Here is a 24,509-nt window from a genome sequence, read left to right as displayed (position 1 = left end):
TAGAGTGGTACATGTGTAAAATCTGTATGATTTGGGCAGTTAAAGTGCTGATTTTGCCTCCGAGTAAGAAAAGTACTACACAAAATGTATAAAGGATCGGCACATTGACTGCCTTTGCTGATGCCCCCGTTGCCTAATTTGTAGTGCAATGGTTAAGTTGCAGAGTGTGGTTGAACTTGGTTAGGAGACTTAGTGCCTCTTTCCGTGTCCTACTGATGATAAGGATGGCTTGATACCATTTTCTAAGCCCAGTATATTGAGAAAAGAAGTAAGTGAAGAAGAAGTGTCGAGTCGAAAGTGGTTCTCCAATTTCTCTCCACTTGCTAAAATTGCAAAGTCTCCATTATAGCATAGACGAGAGCGTTAAAGTCGGGGATGGAAGAGGATGAAAATGGGAAGTTTACTTATAGAGAGAAGTGAGAAATGCCCTGTGTGCACACACCGGTGTCTGACCATAGAATACATTTAAATAATGCCTCTAGAAAAGAGCTATGCATGTGTGCCTCTTTGGCCTAATGGATAAGGCACTGGCCTCCTAAGCCCGGGATTGTGGGTTCGAGTCCCATCTGAGGTGATAACAAAAATCGTCCCTCTTACTTTTCCAGAAAATTAGGTAGATTTATTACATGCTTCCACTCAGAAGTTTATGAGGGATTAGGTACTTTGAAACTGTCCCATTTTACTTGTGTACACTTCACAGTCATTTTATTGTTCTGAAACTGCAAAGTAGATTTTTAAATGCCTATTTTTGTGAGATTCATTTTCGACCGGCCAGAACATATTCTTTTGGAAAAAATGATTTGAATTGGATTGGTGTGAATCTTGTTTCTAGAGGTGGTGACAGGCTTTCAGCTACTTGAATAGGTCAAGCCAGGATTCATAAAACTTATACAACCTATGTGAGTGTGAAAAATTAGCATATGCAGGAAGGAGCAATTTGTACTACTTTCAAAACAGTTTCACTCCACGTCTGGAAACGTCCAGAGCTATGTAGAGCATACAAATGAGCTTTAAACTCATGAGGAAAGAGGTTTGTATGCAAAAAGGAAAACAAAAGCATATCGTACTCATAAAATTCTCAATATATAGATTCCAAAAAAGTGCTTCCAGCGAAAAGAGATGAAAGAACACTATGGGATGTAAACCTGAATACCTTTCAATAATATGTTCTCCATCCATGCATGCCACCTACATGATAAAAATCATCTCAGGTGAACGGATGACCGCGTGGCCTAATGGATAAGGCGTCTGACGTCGGATCAGAAGATTGAGGGTTCGAGTCCCTTCGTGGTCGTTTTTGGCCAATGGTCACACAATCTGCTTTACAATCAGAGTGGAAAAAGTCTTTTCCAATACTCTTGTAGTCCTCACTTTCTCATTACTAATCATTAATAAAGTGGAGTACATACTGTAAACTCATTCAGGTTGCATCTTCAGTCTAACTACTTGTGCATTTTAGTGGCATTAAAAAGTGCTTCTATGCCGACGCACTGAATATGTAATAGGTTTGCAGAATTTTGACGTGACACAATGGGGTTTTAGCTTAAGTGTGTGTAGAAGAACTGCAAGGTGTGTGCCTATGTGTGCATAGAGTGGTACATGTGTAAAATCTGTATGATTTGGGCAGTTAAAGTGCTGATTTTGCCTCCGAGTAAGAAAAGTACTACACAAAATGTATAAAGGATCGGCACATTGACTGCCTTTGCTGATGCCCCCGTTGCCTAATTTGTAGTGCAATGGTTAAGTTGCAGAGTGTGGTTGAACTTGGTTAGGAGACAGAGGGGCATATCAACAACAACCGGCGATAATTATCGCTCAGCGCTCTTAGCGTGAGGATAATTATCGCCGGCTAGCGTGAATTTTTATCGCTGAGATAGCGTGCTATTAGCAACGCTTATCTCAATAGCGATAAAAATCTACACGCTAACAGGCTAACGTGAGATTATCGCTGGAAACCCAGCGATAATCACACGTTACCTTGTTGATAGGGACAGGCAAACTTAGCCATGATATCCTCCTTCCATAGGATATCATGGCTAAGTCTGAAAATTAGCAGACGTAAAAAAGCAGCGTTAACCGCGGTTAGCGCTGCTTTTTTTGTCTCTAACAGGGTTAGCGACATTCTTGATAATAGGAGAAATATCGCTTAGCGACATTTCTCCTATTATTTTACTCTGGAACGCCCCCTTTGCATCTCATTAGAGATGCAAGGGGAAGCGTAGAGTAAAAGGGTGCTAACATGCAAATTTGCGTGTTAGCACCCTGTTGTTGATAGGGTGCTAGTTTTATCTCTGCTTTTTTGGCTTTTGAAGCCAAAACAGCAGAGATAAAGCCCTTGTTGATATGCCCCTTAGTGCCTCTTTCCGTGTCCTACTGATGATAAGGATGGCTTGATACCATTTTCTAAGCCCAGTATATTGAGAAAAGAAGTAAGTGAAGAAGAAGTGTTGAGTCGAAAGTGGTTCTCCAATTTCTCTCCACTTGCTAAAATTGCAAAGTCTCCATTATATCATAGAAGAGAGCGTTAAAGTCGGGGATGGAAGAGGATGAAAATGGGAAGTTTACTTATAGAGAGAAGTGAGAAATGCCCTGTGTGCACACACCGGTGTCTGACCATAGAATACATCTAAATAATGCCTCTAGAAAAGAGCTATGCATGTGTGTCTCAGTGGCCTAATGGATAAGGCACTGGCCTCCTAAGCCAGGGATTGTGGGTTCGAGTCCCATCTGAGGTGATAACAAAATTCCTCCCCCTTTCTTTTCCAGAAAATTAGATAGATTTATTACATGCTTCCTCTCAGAAGTTTATGAGGGATTAGGTACTTTGTAACGGTCCCATTTTACTTGTGTACACTTCACAGTCATGTTAGTGTTCTGAAACTGCAAAGTATATTTTTAAATGCCTATTTTTGTGAGATGCATTTTCGACCGTCCAGAACATATTCCTTTGGAAAAAATGATTTGAATTGGATTGGTGTGAATCTTGTTTCTAGAGGTGGTGACAGGCTTTCAGCTACTTGAATAGGTCAAGCCAGGATTCATAAAACTTATACAACCTATGTGAGTGTGAAAAATTAGCATATGCAGGAAGGAGCAATTTGTACTACTTTCAAAACAGTTTCACTCCACGTCTGGAAACGTCCAGAGCTATGTAGAGCATACAAATGAGCTTTAAACTCATGAGGAAAGAGGTTTGTATGCAAAAAGGAAAACAAAAGCATATCGTACTCATAAAATTCTCAATATATAGATTCCAAAAAAGTGCTTCCAGCGAAAAGAGCTGAAAGAACACTATGGGATGGAAACCTGAATACCTTTCAATAATATGTTCTCCATCCATGCATACCACCTACATGATAAAAATCATCTCAGGTGAACGGATGACCACGTGGCCTAATGGATAAGGCATCTGACGTCGCATCAGAAGATTGAGGGTTCGAGTCCCTTCGTGGTCGTTTTTGGCCAATGGTCACACAATCTGCTTTACATTCAGAGTGGAAAAAGTCTTTTCCAATACTCTTGTAGTCCTCACTTTCTCATTACTAATCATTAATAAAGTGGAGTACATACTGTAAACTCATTCAGGTTGCATCTTCAGTCTAACTACTTGTGCATTTTAGTGGCATTAAAAAGTGCTTCTATGCCGACGCACTGAATATGTAATAGGTTTGCAGAATTTTGACGTGACACAATGGGGTTTTAGCTTAAGTGTGTGTAGAAGAACTGCAAGGTGTGTGCCTATGTGTGCATAGAGTGGTACATGTGTAAAATCTGTATGATTTGGGCAGTTAAAGTGCTGATTTTGCCTCCGAGTAAGAAAAGTACTACACAAAATGTATAAAGGATGGGCACATTGACTGCCTTTGCTGATGCCCCCGTTGCCTAATTTGTAGTGCAATGGTTAAGTTGCAGAGTGTGGTTGAACTTGGTTAGGAGACTTAGTGCCTCTTTCCGTGTCCTACTGATGATAAGGATGGCTTGATACCATTTTCTAAGCCCAGCATATTGAGAAAAGAAGTAAGTGAAGAAGAAGTGTCGAGTCGAAAGTGGTTCTCCAATTTCTCTCCACTTGCTAAAATTGCAAAGTCTCCATTATAGCATAGACGAGACCGTTAAAGTCGGGGATGGAAGAGGATGAAAATGGGAAGTTTACTTATAGAGAGAAGTGAGAAATGCCCTGTGTGCACACACCGGTGTCTGACCATAGAATACATTTAAATAATGCCTCTAGAAAAGAGCTATGCATGTGTGCCTCAGTGGCCTAATGGATAAGGCACTGGCCTTCTAAGCCAGGGATTGTGGGTTCAAGTCCCATCTGAGGTGATAACATAAATCCTCCCTCTTTCTTTTCCAGAAAATTAGGTAGATTTATTACATGCTTCCTCTCAGAAGTTTATGAGGGATTAGGTACTTTGAAACGGTCCCATTTTACTTGTGTACACTTCACAGTCATGTTAGTGTTCTTAAACTGCAAAGTAGATTTTTAAATGCCTATTTTTGTGAGATGCATTTTCGACCGGCCAGAACATATTCTTTTGGAAAAAATGATTTGAATTGGATTGGTGTGAATCTTGTTTCTAGAGGTGGTGACAGGCTTTCAGCTACTTGAATAGGTCAAGCCAGGATTCATAAAACTTATACAACCTATGTGAGTGTGAAAAATTTGCATATGCAGGAAGGAGCAATTTGTACTACTTTCAAAACAGTTTCACTCCACGTCTGGAAACGTCCAGAGCTATGTAGAGCATACAAATGAGCTTTAAACTCATGAGGAAAGAGGTTTGTATGCAAAAAGGAAAACAAAAGCATATCGTACTCATAAAATTCTCAATATATAGATTCCAAAAAAGTGCTTCCAGCGAAAAGAGCTGAAAGAACACTATGGGATGTAAACCTGAATACCTTTCAATAATATGTTCTCCATCCATGCATACCACCTACATGATAAAAATCATCTCAGGTGAACGGATGACCGTGTGGCCTAATGGACAAGGCGTCTGACGTCGGATCAGAAGATTGAGGGTTCGAGTCCCTTCGTGGTCGTTTTTGGCCAATGGTCACACAATCTGCTTTACATTCAGAGTGGAAAAAGTATTTTCCAATACTCTTGTAGTCCTCACTTTCTCATTACTAATCATTAATAAAGTGGAGTACATACTGTAAACTCATTCAGGTTGCATCTTCAGTCTAACTACTTGTGCATTTCAGTGGCATTAAAAAGTGATTCTATGCCGACGCACTGAATATGTAATAGGTTTGCAGAATTTTGACGTGACACAATGGGGTTTTAGCTTAAGTGTGTGTAGAAGAACTGCAAGGTGTGTGCCTATGTGTGCATAGAGTGGTACATGTGTAAAATCTGTATGATTTGGGCAGTTAAAGTGCTGATTTTGCCTCCGAGTAAGAAAAGTACTACACAAAATGTATAAAGGATCGGCACATTGACTGCCTTTGCTGATGCCCCCGTTGCCTAATTTGTAGTGCAATGGTTAAGTTGCAGAGTGTGGTTGAACTTGGTTAGGAGACTTAGTGCCTCTTTCCGTGTCCTACTGATGATAAGGATGGCTTGATACCATTTTCTAAGCCCAGTATATTGAGAAAAGAAGTAAGTGAAGAAGAAGTGTCGAGTCGAAAGTGGTTCTCCAATTTCTCTCCACTTGCTAAAATTGCAAAGTCTCCATTATAGCATAGACGAGAGCGTTAAAGTCGGGGATGGAAGAGGATGAAAACGGGAAGTTTACTTATAGAGAGAAGTGAGAAATGCCCTGTGTGCACACACCGGTGTCTGACCATAGAATACATTTAAATAATGCCTCTAGAAATGAGCTATGCATGTGTGCCTCTTTGGCCTAATGGATAAGGCACTGGCCTCCTTAGCCAGGGATTGTGGGTTCGAGTCCCATCTGAGGTGATAACAAAAATCTTCCCTCTTACTTTTCCAGAAAATTAGGTAGATTTATTACATGCTTCCTCTCAGAAGTTTATGAGGGATTAGGTACTTTGAAACTGTCCCATTTTACTTGTGTACACTTCACAGTCATGTTAGTGTTCTGAAACTGCAAAGTAGATTTTTAAATGCCTATTTTTGTGAGATGCATTTTCGACCGGCCAGAACATATTCCTTTGGAAAAAATGATATGAATTGGATTGGTGTGAATCTTGTTTCTAGAGGTGGTGACAGGCTTTCAGCTACTTGAATAGGTCAAGCCAGGATTCATAAAACTTATACAACCTATGTGAGTGTGAAAAATTTGCATATGCAGGAAGGAGCAATTTGTACTACTTTCAAAACAGTTTCACTCCACGTCTGGAAACGTCCAGAGCTATGTAGAGCATACAAATGAGCTTTAAACTCATGAGGAAAGAGGTTTGTATGCAAAAAGGAAAACAAAAGCATATCGTACTCATAAAATTCTCAATATATAGATTCCAAAAAAGTGCTTCCAGCGAAAAGAGCTGAAAGAACACTATGGGATGTAAACCTGAATACCTTTCAATAATATGTTCTCCATCCATGCATACCACCTACATGATAAAAATCATCTCAGGTGAACGGATGACCGTGTGGCCTAATGGATAAGGCGTCTGACGTCGGATCAGAAGATTGAGGGTTTGAGTCCCTTCGTGGTCGTTTTTGGCCAATGGTCACACAATCTGCTTTACATTCAGAGTGGAAAAAGTATTTTCCAATACTCTTGTAGTCCTCACTTTCTCATTACTAATCATTAATAAAGTGGAGTACATACTGTAAACTCATTCAGGTTGCATCTTCAGTCTAACTACTTGTGCATTTCAGTGGCATTAAAAAGTGCTTCTATGCCGACGCACTGAATATGTAATAGGTTTGCAGAATTTTGACGTGACACAATGGGGTTTTAGCTTAAGTGTGTGTAGAAGAACTGCAAGGTGTGTGCCTATGTGTGCATAGAGTGGTACATGTGTAAAATCTGTATGATTTGGGCAGTTAAAGTGCTGATTTTGCCTCCGAGTAAGAAAAGTACTACACAAAATGTATAAAGGATCGGCACATTGACTGCCTTTGCTGATGCCCCCGTTGCCTAATTTGTAGTGCAATGGTTAAGTTGCAGAGTGTGGTTGAACTTGGTTAGGAGACTTAGTGCCTCTTTCCGTGTCCTACTGATGATAAGGATGGCTTGATACCATTTTCTAAGCCCAGTATATTGAGAAAAGAAGTAAGTGAAGAAGAAGTGTCGAGTCGAAAGTGGTTCTCCAATTTCTCTCCACTTGCTAAAATTGCAAAGTCTCCATTATAGCATAGACGAGAGCGTTAAAGTCGGGGATGGAAGAGGATGAAAATGGGAAGTTTACTTATAGAGAGAAGTGAGAAATGCCCTGTGTGCACACACCGGTGTCTGACCATAGAATACATTTAAATAATGCCTCTAGAAAGAGCTATGCATGTGTGCCTCTTTGGCCTAATGGATAAGGCACTGGCCTCCTAAGCCAGGGATTGTGGGTTCGAGTCCCATCTGAGGTGATAACAAAAATCTTCCCTCTTACTTTTCCAGAAAATTAGGTAGATTTATTACATGCTTCCTCTCAAAAGTTTATGAGGGATTAGGTACTTTGAAACTGTCCCATTTTACTTGTGTACACTTCACAGTCATGTTATTGTTCTGAAACTGCAAAGTAGATTTTTAAATGCCTATTTTTGTGAGATGCATTTTCGACCGGCCAGAACATATTCTTTTGGAAAAAATGATTTGAATTGGATTGGTGTGAATCTTGTTTCTAGAGGTGGTGACAGGCTTTCAGCTACTTGAATAGGTCAAGCCAGGATTCATAAAACTTATACAACCTATGTGAGTGTGAAAAATTAGCATATGCAGGAAGGAGCAATTTGTACTACTTTCAAAACAGTTTCACTCCATGTCTGGAAACGTCCAGAGCTATGTAGAGCATACAAATGAGCTTTAAACTCATGAGGAAAGAGGTTTGTATGCAAAAAGGAAAACAAAAGCATATCGTACTCATAAAATTCTCAATATATAGATTCCAAAAAAGTGCTTCCAGCGAAAAGAGATGAAAGAACACTATGGGATGTAAACCTGAATACCTTTCAATAATATGTTCTCCATCCATGCATGCCACCTACATGATAAAAATCATCTCAGGTGAACGGATGACCGCGTGGCCTAATGGATAAGGCGTCTAACGTCGGATCAAAAGATTGAGGGTTCGAGTCCCTTCGTGGTCGTTTTTGGCCAATGGTCACACAATCTGCTTTACATTCAGAGTGGAAAAAGTCTTTTCCAATACTCTTGTAGTCCTCACTTTCTCATTACTAATCATTAATAAAGTGGAGTACATACTGTAAACTCATTCAGGTTGCATCTTCAGTCTAACTACTTGTGCATTTTAGTGGCATTAAAAAGTGCTTCTATGCCGACGCACTGAATATGTAATAGGTTTGCAGAATTTTGACGTGACACAATGGGGTTTTAGCTTAAGTGTGTGTAGAAGAACTGCAAGGTGTGTGCCTATGTGTGCATAGAGTGGTACATGTGTAAAATCTGTATGATTTGGGCAGTTAAAGTGCTGATTTTGCCTCCGAGTAAGAAAAGTACTACACAAAATGTATAACGGATCGGCACATTGACTGCCTTTGCTGCTGCCCCCGTTGCCTAATTTGTAGTGCAATGGTTAAGTTGCAGAGTGTGGTTGAACTTGGTTAGGAGACTTAGTGCCTCTTTCCGTGCCCTACTGATGATAAGGATGGCTTGATACCATTTTCTAAGCCCAGTATATTGAGAAAAGAGGTAAGTGAAGAAGAAGTGTCGAGTCGAAAGTGGTTCTCCAATTTCTCTCCACTTGCTAAAATTGCAAAGTCTCCATTATAGCATAGACGAGAGCGTTAAAGTCGGGGATGGAAGAGGATGAAAATGGGAAATTTACTTATAGAGAGAAGTGAGAAATGCCCTGTGTGCACACACCGGTGTCTGACCATAGAATACATTTAAATAATGCCTCTAGAAAAGAGCTATGCATGTGTGCCTCAGTGGCCTAATGGATAAGGCACTGGCCTCCTAAGCCAGGGATTGTGGGTTCAAGTCCCCTCTGAGGTGATAACATAAATCCTCCCTCTTTCTTTTCCAGAAAATTAGGTAGATTTATTACATGCTTCCTCTCAGAAGTTTATGAGGGATTAGGTACTTTGAAACGGTCCCATTTTACTTGTGTACACTTCACAGTCATGTTAGTGTTCTTAAACTGCAAAGTAGATTTTTAAATGCCTATTTTTGTGAGATGCATTTTCGACCGGCCAGAACATATTCTTTTGGAAAAAATGATTTGAATTGGATTGGTGTGAATCTTGTTTCTAGAGGTGGTGACAGGCTTTCAGCTACTTGAATAGGTCAAGCCAGGATTCATAAAATTTATACAACCTATGTGAGTGTGAAAAATTAGCATAAGCAGGAAGGAGCAATTTGTACTACTTTCAAAACAGTTTCACTCCACGTCTGGAAACGTCCAGAGCTATGTAGAGCATACAAATGAGCTTTAAACTCATGAGGAAAGAGGTTTGTATGCAAAAAGGAAAACAAAAGCATATCGTACTCATAAAATTCTCAATATATAGATTCCAAAAAAGTGCTTCCAGCGAAAAGAGCTGAAAGAACACTATGGGATGTAAACCTGAATACCTTTCAATAATATGTTCTCCATCCATGCATACCACCTACATGATAAAAATCATCTCAGGTGAACGGATGACCGTGTGGCCTAATGGATAAGGCGTCTGACGTCGGATCAGAAGATTGAGGGTTCGAGTCCCTTCGTGGTCGTTTTTGGCCAATGGTCACACAATCTGCTTTACATTCAGAGTGGAAAAAGTCTTTTCCAATACTCTTGTAGTCCTCACTTTCTCATTACTAATCATTAATAAAGTGGAGTACATACTGTAAACTCATTCAGGTTGCATCTTCAGTCTAACTACTTGTGCATTTTAGTGGCATTAAAAAGTGCTTCTATGCCGACGCACTGAATATGTAATAGGTTTGCAGAATTTTGACGTGACACAATGGGGTTTTAGCTTAAGTGTGTGTAGAAGAACTGCAAGGTGTGTGCCTATGTGTGCATAGAGTGGTACATGTGTAAAATCTGTATGATTTGGGCAGTTAAAGTGCTGATTTTGCCTCCGAGTAAGAAAAGTACTACACAAAATGTATAAAGGATCGGCACATTGACTGCCTTTGCTGATGCCCCCGTTGCCTAATTTGTAGTGCAATGGTTAAGTTGCAGAGTGTGGTTGAACTTGGTTAGGAGACTTAGTGCCTCTTTCCGTGTCCTACTGATGATAAGGATGGCTTGATATCATTTTCTAAGCCCAGTATATTGAGAAAAGAAGTAAGTGGAGAAGAAGTGTCGAGTCGAAAGTGGTTCTCCAATTTCTCTCCACTTGCTAAAATTGCAAAGTCTCCATTATAGCATAGACGAGAGCGTTAAAGTCGGGGATGGAAGAGGATGAAAATGGGAAGTTTACTTATAGAGAGAGGTGAGAAATGCCCTGTGGGCACACACCGGTGTCTGACCATAGAATACATTTAAATAATGCCTCTAGAAAAGAGCTATGCATGTGTGCCTCTGTGGCCTAATGGATAAGGCACTGGCATCCTAAGCCAGGGATTGTGGGTTCAAGTCCCATCTGAGGTGATAACAAAAATCCTCCCTCTTACTTTTCCAGAAAATTAGGTAGATTTATTACATGCTTCCTCTCAGAAATTTATGAGGGATTAGGTACTTTGAAACTGTCCCATTTTACTTGTGTACACTTCACAGTCATGTTAGTGTTCTGAAACTGCAAAGTAGATTTTTAAATGCCTATTTTTGTGAGATGCATTTTCAACCGGCCAGAACATATTCTTTTGGAAAAAATGATTTGAATTGGATTGGTGTGAATCTTGTTTCTAGAGGTGGTGACAGGCTTTCAGCTACTTGAATAGTTCAAGCCAGGATTCATAAAACTTATACAACCTATGTGAGTGTGAAACATTAGCATATGCAGGAAGGAGCAATTTGTACTACTTTCAAAACAGTTTCACTCCACGTCTGGAAATGTCCAGAGCTATGTAGAGCATACAAATGAGCTTTAAACTCATGAGGAAAGAGGTTTGTATGCAAAAAGGAAAACAAAAGCATATCGTACTCATAAAATTCTCAATATATAGATTCCAAAAAAGTGCTTCCAGCGAAAAGAGCTGAAAGAACACTATGGGATGTAAACCTGAATACCTTTCAATAATATGTTCTCCATCCATGCATACCACCTACATGATAAAAATCATCTCAGGTGAACGCATGACCGTGTGGCCTAATGGATAAGGCGTCTGACTTCGAATCAGAAGATTGAGGGTTCGAGTCCCTTCGTGGTCGTTTTTGGCCAATGGTCACACAATCTGCTTTACATTCAGAGTGGAAAAAGTCTTTTCCAATACTCTTGTAGTCCTCACTTTCTCATTACTAATCATTAATAAAGTGGAGTACATACTGTAAACTCATTCAGGTTGCATCTTTAGTCTAACTACTTGTGCATTTTAGTGGCATTAAAAAGTGCTTCTATGCCGACGCACTGAATATGTAATAGGTTTGCAGAATTTTGACGTGACAGAATGGGTTTTTAGCTTAAGTGTGTGTAGAAGAACTGCAAGGTGTGTGCCTATGTGTGCGTAGAGTGCTACATGTGTAAAATCTGTATGATTTGGGCAGTTAAAGTGCTGATTTTGCCTCCGAGTAAGAAAAGTACTACACAAAATGTATAAAGGATCGGCACATTGGCTGCCTTTGCTGATGCCCCCGTTGCCTAATTTGTAGTGCAATGGTTAAGTTGCAGAGTGTGGTTGAACTTGGTTAGGAGACTTGGTGCCTCTTTCCGTGTCCTGCTGATGATAAGGATGGCTTGATACCATTTTCTAAGCCCAGTATATTGAGAAAAGAAGTAAGTGAAGAAGAAGTGTGGAGTCGAAAGTGGTTCTCCAATTTCTCTCCACTTGCTAAAATTGCAAAGTCTCCATTATAGCATAGAAGAGAGCGTTAAAGTCGGGGATGGAAGAGGATGAAAATGGGAAGTTTACTTATAGAGAGAAGTGAGAAATGCCCTGTGTGCACACACCGGTGTTTGACCATAGAATACATCTAAATAATGCCTCTAGAAAAGAGCTATCCATGTGTGTCTCAGTGGCCTTATGGATAAGGCACTGGCCTCCTAAGCCAGGGATTGTGGGTTCGAGTCCCATCTGAGGTGATAACAAAATTCCTCCCCCTTTCTTTTCCAGAAAATTAGGTAGATTTATTACATGCTTCCTCTCAGAAGTTTATGAGGGATTAGGTACTTTGTAACGGTCCCATTTTACTTGTGTACACTTCACAGTCATGTTAGTGTTCTGAAACTGCAAAGTATATTTTTAAATGCCTATTTTTGTGAGATGCATTTTCGACCGTCCAGAACATATTCCTTTGGAAAAAATGATTTGAATTGGATTGGTGTGAATCTTGTTTCTAGAGGTGGTGACAGGCTTTCAGCTACTTGAATAGGTCAAGCCAGGATTCATAAAACTTATACAACCTATGTGAGTGTGAAAAATTAGCATATGCAGGAAGGAGCAATTTGTACTACTTTCAAAACAGTTTCACTCCACGTCTGGAAACGTCCAGAGCTATGTAGAGCATACAAATGAGCTTTAAACTCATGAGGAAAGAGGTTTGTATGCAAAAAGGAAAACAAAAGCATATCGTACTCATAAAATTCTCAATATATAGATTCCAAAAAAGTGCTTCCAGCGAAAAGAGCTGAAAGAACACTATGGGATGTAAACCTGAATACCTTTCAATAATATGTTCTCCATCCATGCATACCACCTACATGATAAAAATCATCTCAGGTGAACGGATGACCGCGTGGCCTAATGGATAAGGCGTCTGACGTCTGATCAGAAGATTGAGGGTTCGAGTCCCTTCGTGGTCGTTTTTGGCCAATGGTCACACAATCTGCTTTACATTCAGAGTGGAAAAAGTCTTTTCCAATACTCTTGTAGTCCTCACTTTCTCATTACTAATCATTAATAAAGTGGAGTACATACTGTAAACTCATTCAGGTTGCATCTTCAGTCTAACTACTTGTGCATTTTAGTGGCATTAAAAAGTGCTTCTATGCCGACGCACTGAATATGTAATAGGTTTGCAGAATTTTGATGTGACACAATGGGGTTTTAGCTTAAGTGTGTGTAGAAGAACTGCAAGGTGTGTGCCTATGTGTGCATAGAGTGGTACATGTGTAAAATCTGTATGATTTGGGCAGTTAAAGTGCTGATTTTGCCTCCGAGTAAGAAAAGTACTACACAAAATGTATAAAGGATCGGCACATTGGCTGCCTTTGCTGATGCCCCCGTTGCCTAATTTGTAGTGCAATGGTTAAGTTGCAGAGTGTGGTTGAACTTGGTTACAAGACTTAGTGCCTCTTTCCGTGTCCTACTGATGATAAGGATGGCTTGATACCATTTTCTAAGCCCAGTATATTGAGAAAAGAAGTAAGTGAAGAAGAAGTGTGGAGTCGAAAGTGGTTCTCCAATTTCTCTCCACTTGCTAAAATTGCAAAGTCTCCATTATATCATAGACGAGAGCGTTAAAGTCGGGGATGAAAGAGGATGAAAATGGGAAGTTTACTTATAGAGAGAAGTGAGAAATGCCCTGTGTGCACACACCGGTGTCTGACCATAGAATACATTCAAATAATGCCTCTAGAAAAGAGCTATGCATGTGTGCCTCAGTGGCCTAATGGATAAGGCACTGGCCTCCTAAGCCAGGGATTGTGGGTTCAAGTCCCATCTGAGGTGATAACATAAATCCTCCCTCTTTCTTTTCCAGAAAATTAGGTAGATTTATTACATGCTTCCTCTCAGAAGTTTATGAGGGATTAGGTTCTTTGAAACGGTCCCATTTTACTTGTGTACACTTCACAGTCATGTTAGTGTTCTGAAACTGCAAAGTAGATTTTTAAATGCCTATTTTTGTGAGATGCATTTTCGACAGGCCAGAACATATTCTTTTGGAAAAAATGATTTGAATTGGATTGGTGTGAATCTTGTTTCTAGAGGTGGTGACAGGCTTTCAGCTACTTGAATAGGTCAAGCCAGGATTCATAAAACTTATACAACCTATGTGAGTGTGAAAAATTAGCATATGCAGGAAGCAGCAATTTGTACTACTTTCAAAACAGTTTCACTCCACGTCTGGAAACGTCCAGAGCTATGTAGAGCATACAAATGAGCTTTAAACTCATGAGGAAAGAGGTTTGTATGCAAAAAGGAAAACAAAAGCATATCGTACTCATAAAATTCTCAATATATAGATTCCAAAAAAGTGCTTCCAGCGAAAAGAGCTGAAAGAACACTATGGGATGTAAACCTGAATACCTTTCAATAATATGTTCTCCATCCATGCATACCACCTACATGATAAAAATCATCTCAGGTGGACGTATGACCGCGTGGCCTAATGGATAAGGCGTCTGACTTCGGATCAGAAGATTGAGGGTTCGAGTCCCTTCGTGGTCGTTTTTGGCCAATGGTCACACAATCTGATTTACATTCAGAGTGGAAAAAGTCTTTTCCAATACTCTTGTAGTCCTCACTTTCTCATTACTAATCATTAATAAAGTGGAGTACATACTGTAAACTCATTCAGGTTGCATCTTCAGTCTAACTACTTGTGCATTTTAGTGGCATTAAAAAGTGCTTCTATGCCGACGCACTGAATATGTAATAGGTTTGCAGAATTTTGACGTGACAGAATGGGTTTTTAGCTTAAGTGTGTGTAGAAGAACTGCAAGGTGTGTGCCTATGTGTGCATAGAGTGGTACATGTGTAAAATCTGTATGATTTGGGCAGTTAAAGTGCTGATTTTGCCTCCGAGTAAGAAAAGTACTACACAAAATGTATAAAGGATCGGCACATTGGCTGCCTTTGCTGATGCCCCCGTTGCCTAATTTGTAGTGCAATGGTTAAGTTGCCGAGTGTGGTTGAACTTGGTTAGGAGACTTAGTGCCTCTTTCCGTGTCCTACTGATGATAAGGATGGCTTGATACCATTTTCTAAGCCCAGTATATTGAGAAAAGAAGTAAGTGAAGAAGAAGTGTGGAGTCGAAAGTGGTTCTCCAATTTCTCTCCACTTGCTAAAATTGCAACGTCTCCATTATAGCATAGAAGAGAGCGTTAAAGTCGGGGATGGAAGAGGATGAAAATGGGAAGTTTACTTATAGAGAGAAGTGAGATATGCCCTGTGTGCACACACCGGTGTCTGACCATAGAATACATTTAAATAATGCCTCTAGAAAAGAGCTGTGCATGTGTGCCTCAGTGGCCTAAAGGATAAGGCACTGGCCTCCTAATCCAGGGATTGTGGTTTCAAGTCCCATCTGAGGTGATAACACAAATCCTCCCTCTTTCTTTTCCAGAAAATTAGGTAGATTTATTACATGCTTCCTCTCAGAAGTTTATGAGAGATTAGGTACTTTGAAACGGTCCCATTTTACTTGTGTACACTTCACAGTCATGTTAGTGTTCTGAAACTGCAAAGTAGATTTTTAAATGCCTATTTTTGTGAGATGCATTTTCGACCGGCCAGAACATATTCCTTTGGAAAAAATGATATGAATTGGATTGGTGTGAATCTTGTTTCTAGAGGTGGTGACAGGCTTTCAGCAACTTGAATAGGTCAAGCCAGGATTCATAAAATTTATACAACCTATGTGAGTGTGAAAAATTAGCATAAGCAGGAAGGAGCAATTTGTACTACTTTCAAAACAGTTTCACTCCACGTATGGAAACGTCCAGAGCTATGTAGAGCATACAAATGAGCTTTAAACTCATGAGGAAAGAGGTTTGTATGCAAAAAGGAAAACAAAAGCATATCGTACTCATAAAATTCTCAATATATAGATTCCAAAAAAGTGCTTCCAGCGAAAAGAGCTGAAAGAACACTATGGGATGTAAACCTGAATACCTTTCAATAATATGTTCTCCATCCATGCATACCACCTACATGATAAAAATCATCTCAGGTGAACGGATGACCGTGTGGCCTAATGGATAAGGCGTCTGACGTCGGATCAGAAGATTGAGGGTTCGAGTCCCTTCGTGGTCGTTTTTGGCCAATGGTCACACAATCTGCTTTACTTTCAGAGTGGAAAAAGTATTTTCCAATACTCTTGTAGTCCTCACTTTCTCATTACTAATCATTAATAAAGTGGAGTACATACTGTAAACTCATTCAGGTTGCATCTTCAGTCTAACTACTTGTGCATTTTAGTGGCATTAAAAAGTGCTTCTATGCCGACGCACTGAATATGTGATAGGTTTGCAGAATTTTGACGTGACACAATGGGGTTTTAGCTTAAGAGTGTGTAGAAGAACTGCAAGGTGTGTGCCTATGTGTGCATAGAGTGGTACATGTGTAAAATCTGTATGATTTGGGCAGTTAAAGTGCTGATTTTGCCTCCGAGTAAGAAAAGTACTACACAAAATGTATAAAGGATCGGCACATTGACTGCCTTTGCTGACGCCCCCGTTGCCTAATTTGTAGTGCAATGGTTAAGTTGCAGAGTGTGGTTGAACTTGGTTAGGAGACTTAGTGCCTCTTTCCGTGTCCTACTGATGATAAGGATGGCTTGATATCATTTTCTAAGCCCAGTATATTGAGAAAAGAAGTAAGTGGAGAAGAAGTGTCGAGTCGAAAGTGGTTCTCCAATTTCTCTCCACTTGCTAAAATTGCAAAGTCTCCATTATAGCATAGACGAGAGCGTTAAAGTCGGGGATGGAAGAGGATGAAAATGGGAAGTTTACTTATAGAGAGAGGTGAGAAATGCCCTGTGTGCACACACCGGTGTCTGACCATAGAATACATTTAAATAATGCCTCTAGAAAAGAGCTATGAATGTGTGCCTCTGTGGCCTAATGGATAAGGCACTGGCCTCCTAAGCCAGGGATTGTGGGTTCAAGTCCCATCTGAGGTGATAACAAAAATCCTCCCTCTTACTTTTCCAGAAAATTAGGTAGATTTATTACATGCTTCCTCTCAGAAGTTTATGAGGGATTAGGTACTTTGAAACTGTCCCATTTTACTTGTGTACACTTCACAGTCATGTTAGTGTTCTGAAACTGCAAAGTAGATTTTTAAATGCCTATTTTTGTGAGATGCATTTTCGACCGGCCAGAACATATTCTTTTGGAAAAAATGATTTGAATTGGATTGGTGTGAATCTTGTTTCTAGAGGTGGTGACAGGCTTTCAGCTACTTGAATAGGTCAAGCCAGGATTCATAAAACTTATACAACCTATGTGAGTGTGAAAAATTAGCATATGCACAAAGGAGCAATTTGTACTACTTTCAAAACAGTTTCACTCCACGTCTGGAAACGTCCAGAGCTATGTAGAGCATACAAATGAGCTTTAAACTCATGAGGAAAGAGGTTTGTATGCAAAAAGGAAAACAAAAGCATATCGTACTCATAAAATTCTCAATATATAGATTCCAAAAAAGTGCTTCCAGCGAAAAGAGCTGAAAGAACACTATGGGATGTAAACCTGAATACCTTTCAATAATATTTTCTCCATCCATGCATACCACCTACATGATAAAAATCATCTCAGGTGAACGCATGACCGTGTGGCCAAATGGATAAGGCGTCTGACTTCAGATCAGAAGATTGAGGGTTCGAGTCCCTTCGTGGTCGTTTTTGGCCAATGGTCACACAATCTGCTTTACATTCAGAGTGGAAAAAGTCTTTTCCAATACTCTTGTAGTCCTCACTTTCTCATTACTAATCATTAATAAAGTGGAGTACATACTGTAAACTCATTCAGGTTGCATCTTTAGTCTAACTACTTGTGCATTTTAGTGGCATTAAAAAGTGCTTCTATGCCGACGCACTGAATATGTAATAGGTTTGAAGAATTTTGACGTGACAGAATGGGTTTTTAGCTTAAGTGTGTGTAGAAGAACTGCAAGGTGTGTGCCTATGTGTGCGTAGAGTGCTACATGTGTAAAATCTGTATGATTTGGGCAGTTAAAGTGCTGATTTTGCCTCCGAGTAAGAAAAGTACTACACAAAATGTATAAAGGATCGGCACATTGGCTGCCTTTGCTGATGCCCCCGTTGCCTAATTTGTAGTGCAATGGTTAAGTTGCAGAGTGTGGTTGAACTTGGTTAGGAGACTTGGTGCCTCTTTCCGTGTCCTGCTGATGATAAGGATGGCTTGATACCATTTTCTAAGCCCAGTATATTGAGAAAAGAAGTAAGTGAAGAAGAAGTGTGGAGTCGAAAGTGGTTCTCCAATTTCTCTCCACTTGCTAAAATTGCAAAGTCTCCATTATAGCATAGAAGAGAGCGTTAAAGTCGGGGATGGAAGAGGATGAAAATGGGAAGTTTACTTATAGAGAGAAGTGAGAAATGCCCTGTGTGCACACACCGGTGTCTGACCATAGAATACATCTAAATAATGCCTCTAGAAAAGAGCTATCCATGTGTGTCTCAGTGGCCTAATGGATAAGGTACTGGCCTCCTAAGCCAGGGATTGTGGGTTCGAGTCCCATCTGAGGTGATAACAAAATTCCTCCCCCTTTCTTTTCCAGAAAATTAGGTAGATTTATTACATGCTTCCTCTCAGAAGTTTATGAGGGATTAGGTACTTTGTAACGGTCCCATTTTACTTGTGTACACTTCACAGTCATGTTAGTGTTCTGAAACTGCAAAGTATATTTTTAAATGCCTATTTTTGTGAGATGCATTTTCGACCGTCCAGAACATATTCCTTTGGAAAAAATGATTTGAATTGGATTGGTGTGAATCTTGTTTCTAGAGGTGGTGACAGGCTTTCAGCTACTTGAATAGGTCAAGCCAGGATTCATAAAACTTATACAACCTATGTGAGTGTGAAAAATTAGCATATGCAGGAAGGAGCAATTTGTACTACTTTCAAAACAGTTTCACTCCACGTCTGGAAACGTCCAGAGCTATGTAGAGCATACAAATGAGCTTTAAACTCATGAGGAAAGAGGTTTGTATGCAAAAACGAAAACAAAAGCATATCGTACTCATAAAATTCTCAATATATAGATTCCAAAAAAGTGCTTCCAGCGAAAAGAGCTGAAAGAACACTATGGGATGTAAACCTGAATACCTTTCAATAATATGTTCTCAATCCATGCATACCACCTACATGATAAAAATCATCTCAGGTGAACGGATGACCGCGTGGCCTAATGGATAAGGCGTCTGACGTCTGATCAGAAGATTGAGGGTTCGAGTCCCTTCCTGGTCGTTTTTGGCCAATGGTCACACAATCTGCTTTACATTCAGAGTGGAAAAAGTCTTTTCCAATACTCTTGTAGTCCTCACTTTCTCATTACTAATCATTAATAAAGTGGAGTACATACTGTAAACTCATTCAGGTTGCATCTTCAGTCTAACTACTTGTGCATTTTAGTGGCATTAAAAAGTGCTTCTATGCCGACGCACTGAATATGTAATAGGTTTGCAGAATTTTGATGTGACACAATGGGGTTTTAGCTTAAGTGTGTGTAGAAGAACTGCAAGGTGTGTGCCTATGTGTGCATAGAGTGGTACATGTGTAAAATCTGTATGATTTGGGCAGTTAAAGTGCTGATTTTGCCTCCGAGTAAGAAAAGTACTACACAAAATGTATAAAGGATCGGCACATTGGCTGCCTTTGCTGATGCCCCCGTTGCCTAATTTGTAGTGCAATGGTTAAGTTGCCGAGGGTGGTTGAACTTGGTTAGGAGACTTAGTGCCTCTTTCCGTGTCCTACTGATGATAAGGATGGCTTGATACCATTTTCTAAGCCCAGTATATTGAGAAAAGAAGTAAGTGAAGAAGAAGTGTGGAGTCGAAAGTGGTTCTCCAATTTCTCTCCACTTGCTAAAATTGCAAAGTCTCCATTATAGCATAGAAGAGAGCGTTAAAGTCGGGGATGGAAGAGGATGAAAATGGGAAGTTTACTTATAGAGAGAAGTGAGATATGCCCTGTGTGCACACACCGGTGTCTGACCATAGAATACATTTAAATAATGCCTCTAGAAAAGAGCTGTGCATGTGTGCCTCAGTGGCCTAAAGGATAAGGCACTGGCCTCCTAATCTAGGGATTGTGGGCTCAAGTCCCATCTGAGGTGATAACACAAATCCTCCCTCTTTCTTTTCCAGAAAATGAGGTAGATTTATTACATGCTTCCTCTCAGAAGTTTATGAGAGATTAGGTACTTTGAAACGGTCCCATTTTACTTGTGTACACTTCACAGTCATGTTAGTGTTCTGAAACTGCAAAGTAGATTTTTAAATGCCTATTTTTGTGAGATGCGTTTTCGACCGGCCAGAACATATTCCTTTGAAAAAAATGATATGAATTGGATTGGTGTGAATCTTGTTTCTAGAGGTGGTGACAGGCTTTCAGCTACTTGAATATGTCAAGCCAGGATTCATAAAACGTATACAACCTATGTGAGTGTGAAAAATTAGCATATGCAGGAAGGAGCAATTTGTACTACTTTCAAAACAGTTTCACTCCACGTCTGGAAACGTCCAGAGCTATGTAGAGCATACAAATGAGCTTTAAACTCATGAGGAAAGAGGTTTGTATGCAAAAAGGAAAACAAAAGCATATCGTACTCATAAAATTCTCAATATATAGATTCCAAAAAAGTGCTTCCAGCGAAAAGAGCTGAAAGAACACTATGGGATGTAAACCTGAATACCTTTCAATAATATGTTCTCCATCCATGCATACCACCTACATGATAAAAATCATCTCAGGTGAACGGATGACCGCGTGGCCTAATCGATAAGGCGTCTGACTTCGGATCAGAAGATTGAGGGTTCGAGTCCCTTCGTGGTCGTTTTTGGCCAATTGTCACACAATCTGCTTTACATTCAGAGTGGAAAAAGTCTTTTCCAATACTCTTGTAGTCCTCACTTTCTCATTACTAATCATTAATAAAGTGGAGTACATACTGTAAACTCATTCAGGTTGCATCTTCAGTCTAACTACTTGTGCATTTTAGTGGCATTAAAAAGTGCTTCTATGCCGACGCACTGAATATGTAATAGGTTTGCAGAATTTTGATGTGACACAATGGGGTTTTAGCTTAAGTGTGTGTAGAAGAACTGCAAGGTGTGTGCCTATGTGTGCATAGAGTGGTACATGTGTAAAATCTGTATGATTTGGGCAGTTAAAGTGCTGATTTTGCCTCCGAGTAAGAAAAGTACTACACAAAATGTATAAAGGATCGGCACATTGGCTGCCTTTGCTGATGCCCCCGTTGCCTAATTTGTAGTGCAATGGTTAAGTTGCCGAGTGTGGTTGAACTTGGTTAGGAGACTTAGTGCCTCTTTCCGTGTCCTACTGATGATAAGGATGGCTTGATACCATTTTCTAAGCCCAGTATATTGAGAAAAGAAGTAAGTGAAGAAGAAGTGTGGAGTCGAAAGTGGTTCTCCAATTTCTCTCCACTTGCTAAAATTGCAAAGTCTCCATTATAGCATAGAAGAGAGCGTTAAAGTCGGGGATGGAAGAGGATGAAAATGGGAAGTTTACTTATAGAGAGAAGTGAGATATGCCCTGTGTGCACACACCGGTGTCTGACCATAGAATACATTTAAAAAATGCCTCTAGAAAAGAGCTGTGCATGTGTGCCTCAGTGGCCTAAAGGATAAGGCACTGGCCTCCTAATCCAGGGATTGTGGGTTCAAGTCCCATCTGAGGTGATAACACAAATCCTCCCTCTTTCTTTTCCAGAAAATGAGGTAGATTTATTACATGCTTCCTCTCAGAAGTTTATGAGAGATTAGGTACTTTGAAACGGTCCCATTTTACTTGTGTACACTTCACAGTCATGTTAGTGTTCTGAAACTGCAAAGTAGATTTTTAAATGCCTATTTTTGTGAGATGCGTTTTCGACCGGCCAGAACATATTCCTTTGGAAAAAATGATATGAATTGGATTGGTGTGAATCTTGTTTCTAGAGGTGGTGACAGGCTTTCAGCTACTTGAATATGTCAAGCCAGGATTCATAAAACGTATACAACCTATGTGAGTGTGAAAAATTAGCATATGCAGGAAGGAGCAATTTGTACTACTTTCAAAACAGTTTCACTCCACGTCTGGAAACGTCCAGAGCTATGTAGAGCATACAAATGAGCTTTAAACTCATGAGGAAAGAGGTTTGTATGCAAAAAGGAAAACAAAAGCATATCGTACTCATAAAATTCTCAATATATAGATTCCAAAAAAGTGCTTCCAGCGAAAAGAGCTGAAAAAACACTATGGGATGTAAACCTGAATACCTTTCAATAATATGTTCTCCATCCATGCATACCACCTACATGATAAAAATCATCTCAGGTGAACGGATGACCGCGTGGCCTAATGGATAAGGCGTCTGACTTCGGATCAGAAGATTGAGGGTTCGAGTCCCTTCGTGGTCGTTTTTGGCCAATGGTCACACAATCTGCTTTACATTCAGAGTGGAAAAAGTCTTTTCCAATACTCTTGTAGTCCTCACTTTCTCATTACTAATCATTAATAAAGTGGAGTACATACTGTAAACTCATTCAGGTTGCATCTTCAGTCTAACTACTTGTGCATTTTAGTGGCATTAAAAAGTGCTTCTATGCCGACAAACTGAATATGTAATAGGTTTGCAGAATTTTGACGTGACAGAATGGGTTTTTAGCTTAAGTGTGTGTAGAAGAACTGCAAGGTGTGTGCCTATGTGTGCATAGAGTGGTACATGTGTAAAATCTGTATGATTTGGGCAGTTAAAGTGCTGATTTTGCCTCCGAGTAAGAAAAGTACTACACAAAATGTATAAAGGATCGGCACATTGGCTGCCTTTGCTGATGCCCCCGTTGCCTAATTTGTAGTGTAATGGTTAAGTTGCAGAGTGTGGTTGAACTTGGTTAGGAGACTTAGTGCCTCTTTCCGTGTCCTACTGATGATAAGGATGGCTTGATACCATTTTCTAAGCCCAGTATATTGAGAAAAGAAGTAAGTGAAGAAGAAGTGTGGAGTCGAAAGTGGTTCTCCAATTTCTATCCACTTGCTAAAATTGCAAAGTCTCCATTATAGCATAGAAGAGAGCGTTAAAGTCGGGGATGGAAGAGGATGAAAATGGGAAGTTTACTCATAGAGAGAAGTGAGAAATGCACTGTGTGCACACACCGGTGTCTGACCATAGAATACATTTAAATAATGCCTCTAGAAAAGAGCTATGCATGTGTGCCTCAGTGGCCTAATGGATAAGGCACTGGCCTCCTAATCCAGGGATTGTGGGTTCAAGTCCCATCTGAGGTGATAACAAAAATCCTCCCTCTTTCATTTCCAGAAAATTAGGTAGATTTATTACATGCTTCCTCTCAGAAGTTTATGAGAGATTAGGTACTTTGAAACGGTCCCATTTTACTTGTGTACACTTCACAGTCATGTTAGTGTTCTGAAACTGCAAAGTAGATTTTTAAATGCCTATTTTTGTGAGATGCATTTTCGACCGGCCAGAACATATTCCTTTGGAAAAAATTATATGAATTGGATTGGTGTGAATCTTGTTTCTAGAGGTGGTGACAGGCTTTCAGCTACTTGAATAGGTCAAGCCAGGATTCATAAAACTTATACAACCTATGTGAGTGTGAAAAATTAGCATATGCAGGAAGGAGCAATTTGTACTACTTTCAAAACAGTTTCACTCCACTTCTGGAAACGTCCAGAGCTATGTAGAGCATACAAATGAGCTTTAAACTCATGATGAAAGAGGTTTGTATGGAAAAAGGAAAACAAAAGCATATCGTACTCATAAAATTCTCAATATATAGATTCCAAAAAAGTGCTTCCAGCGAAAAGAGCTGAAAGAACACTATGGGATGTAAACCTGAATACCTTTCAATAATATGTTCTCCATCCATGCATACCACCTACATGATAAAAAACATCTCAGGTGGACGGATGACCGCGTGGCCTAATGGATAAGGCGTCTGACTTCGGATCAGATGATTGAGGGTTCGAGTCCCTTCGTGGTCGGTTTTGGCCAATGGTCACACAATCTGCTTTACATTCAGAGTGGAAAAAGTATTTTCCAATACTCTTGTAGTCCTCACTTTCTCATTACTAATCATTAATAAAGTGGAGTACATACTGTAAACTCATTCAGGTTGCATCTTCAGTCTAACTACTTGTGCATTTTAGTGGCATTAAAAAGTGCTTCTATGCCGACGCACTGAATATGTAATAAGTTTGCAGAATTTTGACGTGACAGAATTGGTTTTTAGCTTAAGTGTGTGTAGAAGAACTGCAAGGTGTGTGCCTATGTGTGCATAGAGTGCTACATGTGTAAAATCTGTATGATTTGGGCAGTTAAAGTGCTGATTTTGCCTCCGAGTAAGAAAAGTACTACACAAAATGTATAAAGGATCAGCACATTGGCTGCCTTTG

At 39.9% G+C, this 24,509-nt stretch overlaps 9 non-coding genes across 9 annotated transcripts; all 9 read left to right on the top strand.

Moving 5' to 3' along the window:
* Positions 1-4,250: 4,250 nt before the first annotated feature.
* Positions 4,251-4,323, top strand: TRNAR-UCU (transfer RNA arginine (anticodon UCU)). Its single transcript has one exon. It is a non-coding gene; the product is annotated as a tRNA-Arg (tRNA).
* A 6,998-nt stretch (positions 4,324-11,321) lies between these two features.
* On the top strand, positions 11,322-11,394 carry TRNAR-UCG (transfer RNA arginine (anticodon UCG)). The gene has a single exon. It is a non-coding gene; the product is annotated as a tRNA-Arg (tRNA).
* A 1,515-nt stretch (positions 11,395-12,909) lies between these two features.
* On the top strand, positions 12,910-12,982 carry TRNAR-UCU (transfer RNA arginine (anticodon UCU)). Its single transcript has one exon. It is a non-coding gene; the product is annotated as a tRNA-Arg (tRNA).
* A 795-nt stretch (positions 12,983-13,777) lies between these two features.
* TRNAR-CCU (transfer RNA arginine (anticodon CCU)) lies at positions 13,778-13,850 on the top strand. The gene has a single exon. It is a non-coding gene; the product is annotated as a tRNA-Arg (tRNA).
* A 647-nt stretch (positions 13,851-14,497) lies between these two features.
* TRNAR-UCG (transfer RNA arginine (anticodon UCG)) lies at positions 14,498-14,570 on the top strand. The gene has a single exon. It is a non-coding gene; the product is annotated as a tRNA-Arg (tRNA).
* A 2,383-nt stretch (positions 14,571-16,953) lies between these two features.
* TRNAR-CCU (transfer RNA arginine (anticodon CCU)) lies at positions 16,954-17,026 on the top strand. Its single transcript has one exon. It is a non-coding gene; the product is annotated as a tRNA-Arg (tRNA).
* A 3,823-nt stretch (positions 17,027-20,849) lies between these two features.
* TRNAR-UCG (transfer RNA arginine (anticodon UCG)) lies at positions 20,850-20,922 on the top strand. The gene has a single exon. It is a non-coding gene; the product is annotated as a tRNA-Arg (tRNA).
* A 1,515-nt stretch (positions 20,923-22,437) lies between these two features.
* Positions 22,438-22,510, top strand: TRNAR-UCG (transfer RNA arginine (anticodon UCG)). Its single transcript has one exon. It is a non-coding gene; the product is annotated as a tRNA-Arg (tRNA).
* A 1,515-nt stretch (positions 22,511-24,025) lies between these two features.
* TRNAR-UCG (transfer RNA arginine (anticodon UCG)) lies at positions 24,026-24,098 on the top strand. Its single transcript has one exon. It is a non-coding gene; the product is annotated as a tRNA-Arg (tRNA).
* Positions 24,099-24,509: the final 411 nt, after the last annotated feature.

This window comes from Triturus cristatus, chromosome 4_1, assembly GCF_964204655.1.
Source record: "Triturus cristatus chromosome 4_1, aTriCri1.1, whole genome shotgun sequence".
NCBI classification, from domain to species: Eukaryota; Metazoa; Chordata; class Amphibia; order Caudata; family Salamandridae; genus Triturus; species Triturus cristatus.
The sequence above is the reverse complement of the archived record's forward strand: the minus strand, read 5'-3'. Positions and strand labels throughout refer to the sequence as shown.